At 53.6% G+C, this 7,685-nt stretch overlaps 1 pseudogene; it reads right to left on the bottom strand.

Moving 5' to 3' along the window:
- Positions 1-19: 19 nt before the first annotated feature.
- The window catches only part of LOC102437133, a 34,920-nt pseudogene continuing 27,254 nt past the window's right edge, over positions 20-7,685 (bottom strand).

The raw sequence follows: 7,685 nt of genomic DNA, 5'->3' as shown, positions 1-7,685 counted from the left end.
GGGAGGCGGCTGGGGCGTGTCACGCGCTGACATCCTTCTCATCTGGCTGATCGCTTCCGGCAAAGGGTCCCGGGCCTGCCCCCTCCCCTCCTTGGCCTCGCTGGGCTTGGAGTTGGGGGCTCAGAGGCCTGAGTGGATGCAACACTGTAGGTGGTGCTTCGCATCTTGCTGACGGCGTCTTGGAGCATCTGCACGGCCTTCATGTCAAAGCACTTCTGGAGTTCCCCAGGGAGAGACTCGTCGACTTCCATGAGGTCCAGGCAACCCGGGCCACGCCACTTCTTGCATCCCTCCTCCTCGTACTCCTCCATGACCTCCTCGATGCTGCATGGGGAGGCCCGCGCATGCTCCCCGAGGGCCTCCAGCTCATCGCTGCAGTCCTCCAGGTACCGGAGGCCGCTGTCTGCATCTTGGTGAAGCACTGCCGGAAGCGGGCAGGGCTCCCCTGCAGGCCTTGGCCAGCTCCAGGATGACCCGATGACAATGGTCTGGCGTGCCGCCTGCCCCATGTGGCATGGCTCCTCCACCTCTAGGTCAATGCACCAGTGACCAGGTGGTTGGCCATCTCCTCGCACACCAGGTGGGCGTGTCTGAGGGCTTCTGACCGTCAGCCCAGGCTGGAGGTGCCCACGTGCTCTCTGTTCCTCAGACTTCTCCCCAAAGGTCGTGTGTCCTGTTCCCTCGCCTCCCTGACTCCCGCACCTGCCCAGGCTTGGCATCGACCATGCTCCCGCTGAGGCCATCTTGCGGAGCGTGCCCACTATCCAGGGCATGCTCTTCTCCTGGCGCAGCTCCTCCAGCTTCTCTCCCAGCTCTGCTCCTCCTTAATCTTCAAAAAAAAAAAAATAATCCACACCTGAGGACAGGGTTTGAATGATTTTTAGAGAGAGAGGAAGGAAGAGAGAGAAACATTGATGTGATAGAGAAATGTCAATCCGTTGCCTCCATACACATCCCGACTGGGGATCAAACCCACACCCTAGGTATGTGGCTTGACTGGGAATTGAACCCACAACCTTCTTTTGGTGTGCAGGCCGACGCTCCAGCCAACAGTGCCACTGGCCAGGGCTCCCCCGGATTCTTTGAGGGGCCTCCACACTCTCTCCCTGGCGGCTGCACCAGTTCACATTCCCACCCTCAGACATTTCCTGCCCCCCTCCCTCCCACGTGGAATCTTCGAGCTTTTCTTTGGTGTTGCTTTCCCACAGGACACCCTCTGCTTTTCCCACAGGACACCATCTCCTCACCACGTGTGGTTGTTAAAATGTCACTTCCTGCCCGGCTGGTGTGGCTCAGTGGTTGAGTGTTGACCTATGAACCAGGAGGTCAGGGTTTGATTCTTGGTCAGAGTACATGCCTGGGTTGTGGCAGTGTGGGGTGTGCAGGAGGGAGCCCATCAATGATTCTCTCTCCTCATTGATGTTTCTCTCTCTCTCTCTCTCTCTCTCTGAAATCAGGAATAAAAAAATATATTTTTTAAAAAGTCAATTCCTAAGAGACACTCCCCTGACCACCTTAGGTCGCCAGCCCCTGCCCCCGCTCTCCCGGCATCACTCCGCTCCCCTTGCTGGAGCCGTCCCACTCAGAATGGCAGGCCCTCCTGGGATGGCCTGTGGGTCCCGCGTCCTCCCCTAGCCGGAGCGGGGGGAGTGCTCTGGGCTTTGAGAACCACTCAGTGTTGTCGTGGTGCCCGCACCCCCATGTCCTCTCGGTGCCTGGTGCCCTCACAGTGCCGCGCCTCTGCGGCTGTACCACCACACACAATGCAAATGAATGCATGGCTGTTTCCAACCAAACTTTATTTTAAAAAACAGATCATGGCACAGGCTCTGGCCCTGGAACCATAGATCCAGGGGGACAGTGAACTCTGCTTCGTTCATTGCTGCACCCTCAGCTCTTAGCATGGCAACTGGCATGTAGTAGGAGCTCCTCCAAGCCCATGTCCAGGGATTTGGACTTGGCTGTAAGCTCAGTATTGAGGGGGGATGTGGGCATGCAGGGACTCAGGCCTCCCAAACGTAGAGATATTGGGTGTGGCCCATGGGACATGCTCATTCCCAACCGAGCTCCCTGCCGTCCTCGACTCAGGAGACGGCTTGACCTTCGTAGACAGTCTCCATGTTGGGATGCCACGCACACAGTGCTGGGTGCGGGGACCCGAGTGGACTTCTGTTGAGCCAGCTTCTGAGAAAGCATTTGCTTCCCCGAGGAAAAGGAACAGACTCGGCCGTGCATCCTGACTCCGTCCCTCTAACTGGGTGTAGATGTGAGGCCAGGAGGGGCAGGACAGAGGGCGGCCCCGTGTCACCGAGAGAGTCTACCCCGTGTCCAGAGCTCGGGGCTGCTGGCTATTTAAGGCAACTCGAGCCTTCACTTGGTTAACCCCTGGGAGTGAGGTTTGCTTTTGCTTGGAGCTGAACACGTCCTCACTCTTTTCTCTAATTGCCCTGTCTGTTCCGCAGTGTTCTCTTCTCTGTGCAAATTCCTGGCAGAAATAACTAGAAAAGTTCTTGGTCTTGGGAAACATAACCCTGTGGGGACACCCTGCCGACTGGGGACATGGACAGTGACGCCCCCTCCTGCTCACCCCGTGTTTGCCAGCCTTTGAGAGCTTCAGCGCTGGGTCCTCTGACTCTGGGCCGTTCACCTGGCACCCTCCACACCTTCTAAAATCCCAGGCCTGTAGGGCCCGGCCCCGCCCGGAGGAGGCGTGCACACCTCTCTGACTGCGCCCAGCCCTGCTTTACCAGAGAGAGGAGGTTATTAGAAGAGGGAGGTCACCTGGGCTACCATGACAGCTCTATAGAACCTTCCCTTCATTGAACGGCAAGCTAACAGGAGGATCCGAGATCTTATTAAGTCATTTATTAATTCATTAATTCAACAAACATTTATTGAACACTATGTGTGTGCCTCTAGCTGTGCTTGATGCTGGGATATAAAAAGGCAAAGCAACAGCTATTGCCAGCATGGAGATGCTCACAGCTGAGAGTAGGCGACAGATCCATAAACAGATCCGACCCCCCCGCCCCATAAGATGGTCACGTGCTAGGAGGGAGATCCCAAACATGCCAGGAAAAAGGAGGCATCGTGGTGAACTTGCCTGGCAGTTTGACCGGGTTTCAAGTACAAATGCCCTTTAAACAAGGGTGGCCCCGTGGGGTCACTCCAGGCAGAAGAAAGACCACGCACTGACGTCCTGAGACGGGAGTGAGGACCGAGGACTGAGGACCGGGGACCGGGGATCTGTGAAGAGGTTGCTGTGGGCACAGTCTGGGTTCTGGGAGGGGCTGGCAGCAACACTGATGCTGGCCACGGCTGGGAAAGCAGGCCGGCCAGGCTGAAAGCACGGCCGTGGACCCAGGGGCATCCCCAGCAAACAGCCCCGGAAGCATAGAAAGCACAGAGGGAGGGGCCTCTCCGAACGCACAGTGTCAGTGTGTTAGCACGACCCCGGGAAAGTCTTGGGGGTAAGCGAGTGCGTACTCACTGTAGGATGGGTCGTGATCACACCTCGCCAGTGTGATCACAGACTCAGTTCACACTTCCTCTTTGTTTCCGTTTCTCTAAGACAACAATCTATAATGTTTCCTACTTACTCTCAGTAGCATAACAAATCACCTTCCTTCCTATTGGCCTTCACAGACAGGAGGGTTATTGCATCTGAGGGTGTTTGCCTAGCTGTACAAGGCTCGATTGTGCCTGAGAAGTCACACTACGCGTTGGAACTGTCACACTAACACACATACACACACTCACATATACACACATATACGCGACACTCACACACAGACACATATAAGTTTACACAAATCTCACACATATACACACACTCAGCCATACACACACATACACACACACTCACTCACACAAGCACTCACACACATACACACACTCACACATATACACACTCACACACACGCAGACACACACACAAGCACACACACTCACACACACACACACATGCACACACTCACACACCCTGCAGGGGTTGCCAACACTTGCAGCTTCGTAAGCCAGCTGGCACTCTGGTTCAACTATGGGAAGTGGTGTGCCAAGCGGGGTGACTTCCCCGACCGACTGCGAGACACCAGGACCCTTGCCCAGCCCCGAGAGCGCCCGTCTTCTCCAGCCTCTCCCTCCCCTACTTTGTGAGGTTGCTGACCTTGCCCATGAAGCTCACTCAAGTTGGGCTTGCTGGCTCTGGTTCGGGATGGCGGCATTTACTGAGGGAATGGACGAGAAGGGTGGCTAGGATCCTGTTTCCAGAATTGTGATTCCAGAATTCCAAGTCTCACGAGGCTCCAGGACACTGCACTTGGAAGACACTAGAAGCACAGCCCAGCAGAGGTGGAGCTGGCACCAAGGGTCAAGCCTGGCCTCTGACTCTCTGTTCTGGCCGAGGCAGGACAGCCCGATGGTTGGGCATCTCCCAGGAGCCAATGCTCTGAGGCCGCTAGTGCTGGCTGACAACGCTAATTCTTTAACCGCCGGGGCCACTGCAGCTCCCACACCAAGCCAGGCCCCCCGGCGTCTGGAAGGCTGAGTCATCTGGGAGTGGTGATGAGCATGCACCGAGGGTGTGGGCATAATTTCCCAGCAGCTACCTCCTGTGGTCACCATGATTCTTTTCCCTTTACTCTGTATCCTGGGAGGAGAGACCAATGATTTCTCCTGGAAATCGGTTCTGCAGCCGTCGCTGTCTCCGTGGGTGTTGCAGGCAGGGACTGAACCGGCGGTTCTCCCTGCTCAGGTGCGTGAGGCAGCGGTGACCAGGACATCGCCTGAGGGGGAATAAAGTGCAGAGTCTGAGGGCCGTGTGTGGCCTAGACCGGACGTCCTCCTCTCTGGGCTTCCATGTCCCACCTGTAATTGAAGGTGACGAACTGGGTGGTGGATCTTGGTGGCCAACACACAGGGGCCAGAGAGAGCAGAGCAGTGAAGCAGGCCGGCGGTGCACGCACGGCATGAGTTGGCCGGATCGGGGCGCGATGGCCCACTGGAGAGTGTGGCGGGCCCTGGCTCAGCTCCAGCTCCTTGTCCCAGGCAGGAATGCGGGCCCAGAGTTTGGACAGCTCCTGTTTTACCAAGAGAAGCCAGGAATCTGGATGGTAGGAGAGATCTCCAAATGTGTAAATACTGGCCCGCACTTACGGAAACACTGAGAAACCAAATGATCTCATCCAGTGGCCAAATTTCAACCATGGCCGCCACTTTCCGTCCTCTTCACTGTCTGGTCTGCCACCACATCTGTTGGTCTGTGGCCCACTGATAGTGCTTTGCGGGGATGGAGTTCCGACCATGAACTGTGGGCACCCTTCTGTGGTTGTTTAAAAAAACAGCCAGAGGGGATTATGCTGAGTGAAATAAGTCAGACAGAGAAAGACAAATACCATATGATTTCACTTATATGTGGAATCTAAAAAGACAAAATAAATAAACAAACAAAACAGAAACAGAATCATACATACAAAGAACATTTTGATGGTTGCCAGATTGGGGTGGGGGTGGGTGAACATGGTGAAGAGATTAAGAAGCACAAATCGGCAGTTACAGAATAGTTACAGGAATGTAAAGTACAGCATAGGGAATATAGCCAATAATATCGTAATAACTACGTACGGTGCCAGGGTATTCGAATTATTGGGGTGTTCACTGTGTAAGTTACATAAATGTCTAATCACTATGTTGTACACCTGAAACTATATAATATTGTATGTCAACTATAATTGAAAAATAAAGACTTATTTTAAAATGAGCTCTGTTATTAGCTAAGCAATTTGGGCCAGTCACTTTTCCTCTCTTTTCTAAGACGGAACACAATGAGGGCTGTCTCGTCAGGCTGCTGTGAGAGTGAGAGGGAACGAGGGGCCCACACTGCTCTGCCCAGGGTCCTGCCGCGTCTTAACCCCCTGTTCCTTCTTCAGTCCTTTCCTCTTGCATTTTATTTACTCATCCAGTCACTCAGCAAATAATAGTTAGGCACCGACCGTGGGCCAGGCATTGTGCCAGGTGCTGGAAATACAGCAGAGAGCAAGCTAAGTGGGCTCTGTGAACGCGTTGAAGGATTAATCACAATGCACATAGTCACTTCCGAATGTTAATTATGTACCAAGTGCAACGCTCCATGCTTTATAAGCTTTGACTCTTTAATAACCTTGTCAGGTATCTACTCTTATTCCTGCTTTACAGGTTAGAAGAAATGAGAGCTGAAACAGGATACATGACTTGCTCCAGGCAACACAACTAATAGTGGTGGAGCTGGGCCTTGAGCCTCGCTCTGCCTGACCTGGGGTCCTTACTGCCCGAGACTCCGGGCTGTGGGCAGCCAGTAAACGGACAATGCAGAGTACAGTGCAATAGGGGTGAGTGTGAAGAAATGGGGGAGCGGGGAGAGCACCGAGGAGGGGCACCTGTTCCAGCTGGAAGTGTGTGTGTGTGTGAGAGAGAGAGAGAGAGAGAGAGAGAGAGAGAGAGAGAGATAGGTGGTGATCAAGGAAGGTGCTCTGGAAGAAATGTGTGTGCGCTGAGGCCTGGAGGCCTGGGCCTCTGCGGGAGGGAGCCCTGTGGGTGTCCATGGAGATGCAGGTGCAGGATCTGTGGGCACCTCCGCTGGGCTCCCCACTGTGCATCTCTCAGGGGCAGGGTTTCAGTTCTTCAAAGATCATGAATAACCTATTGAAAAGAGATGGTTTGGAGGGAGCAGAGCGAAAGGGCAGATCCTATTGCAGCGTCGGAGAAGGGGTGTCCCCGGGAAAGCGGTGACCAGCTGACCTGCACACTCTGCTTGTTCCTCTTGAAGAATTTGCCTTTGGGACCAGCGGCTCTGGGTCAAGTGATGGGCAAGGCAGGATGGCCCGGTGGTTGAACCCGGGGCCTCTGGCATCAGACTGCTGGGATCCTATAGGGCTTAATTTTTTCCTGCCTCAGTTTCCAAGTCTGCAAATGGACATTGCAACAGTTGGGCTCAACTCTTAGAGTGACTGGGATGATTACATGAGGCAATGAGGGATATATATCCCCAATGATATATATATACCCATAAATAGGACTGGGAAGACTCCATAAGTAGGATGGGGGAGGCTGACCATGCAGGATGCTCAGCAGCTATTTGCTGATTAAGGAATGTGGCAACCCCCAAATCAAACCCTCTCCCCTCATTCAACCAGTGTTCTTATACATCACTCACACAGAGGCGGGTGCCCTAGGTTAGCCCTCGTGGTAGCCTTGTGAGGTAAGGGCTCCTAAACCTTTTCCACACGTGAGCTCTCAGCATCATTTAAGTTACCAAGCTCGTTCTCAGAAGGGGCAGGCAGGGATCACAGGCACCCAGCCCGCCACTACATTTCTTCTGCCGCCCGCTTCTCTTGCAGATATTTCAGGGTATCCTCCTCATTCCTTCAGATCTCCGCTCCAAGTCACCTCCTCTTTGTGTAATATAGCCCTTCTCCTCATTTACTTTTCTTCATAGCACTTCATAAAGCTGACATTTTTTTCCTTCCTTCCTTCCTTCCTTCCTTCCTTCGTCATCTTCCTCCTTCTCCTTCCTCTTCTCTGCTCCTCCTGCCCTACTGATTAAGAATACGGAATATAATGGTTTGTAGCCGGTAGAGGAGAAGATAAAGCGGTACAAGGCGAGGAGTAATATTAATAAAATGAGATAGCAACTGTATCAACGAGTGAAA

Source organism: Myotis lucifugus, unplaced genomic scaffold, assembly GCF_000147115.1.
Source record: "Myotis lucifugus unplaced genomic scaffold, Myoluc2.0 scaffold_411, whole genome shotgun sequence".
Classification (NCBI taxonomy): domain Eukaryota; kingdom Metazoa; phylum Chordata; class Mammalia; order Chiroptera; family Vespertilionidae; genus Myotis; species Myotis lucifugus.
Note: the sequence above shows the minus strand (reverse complement) of the source record. Positions and strands in the feature narration are given on the sequence as shown.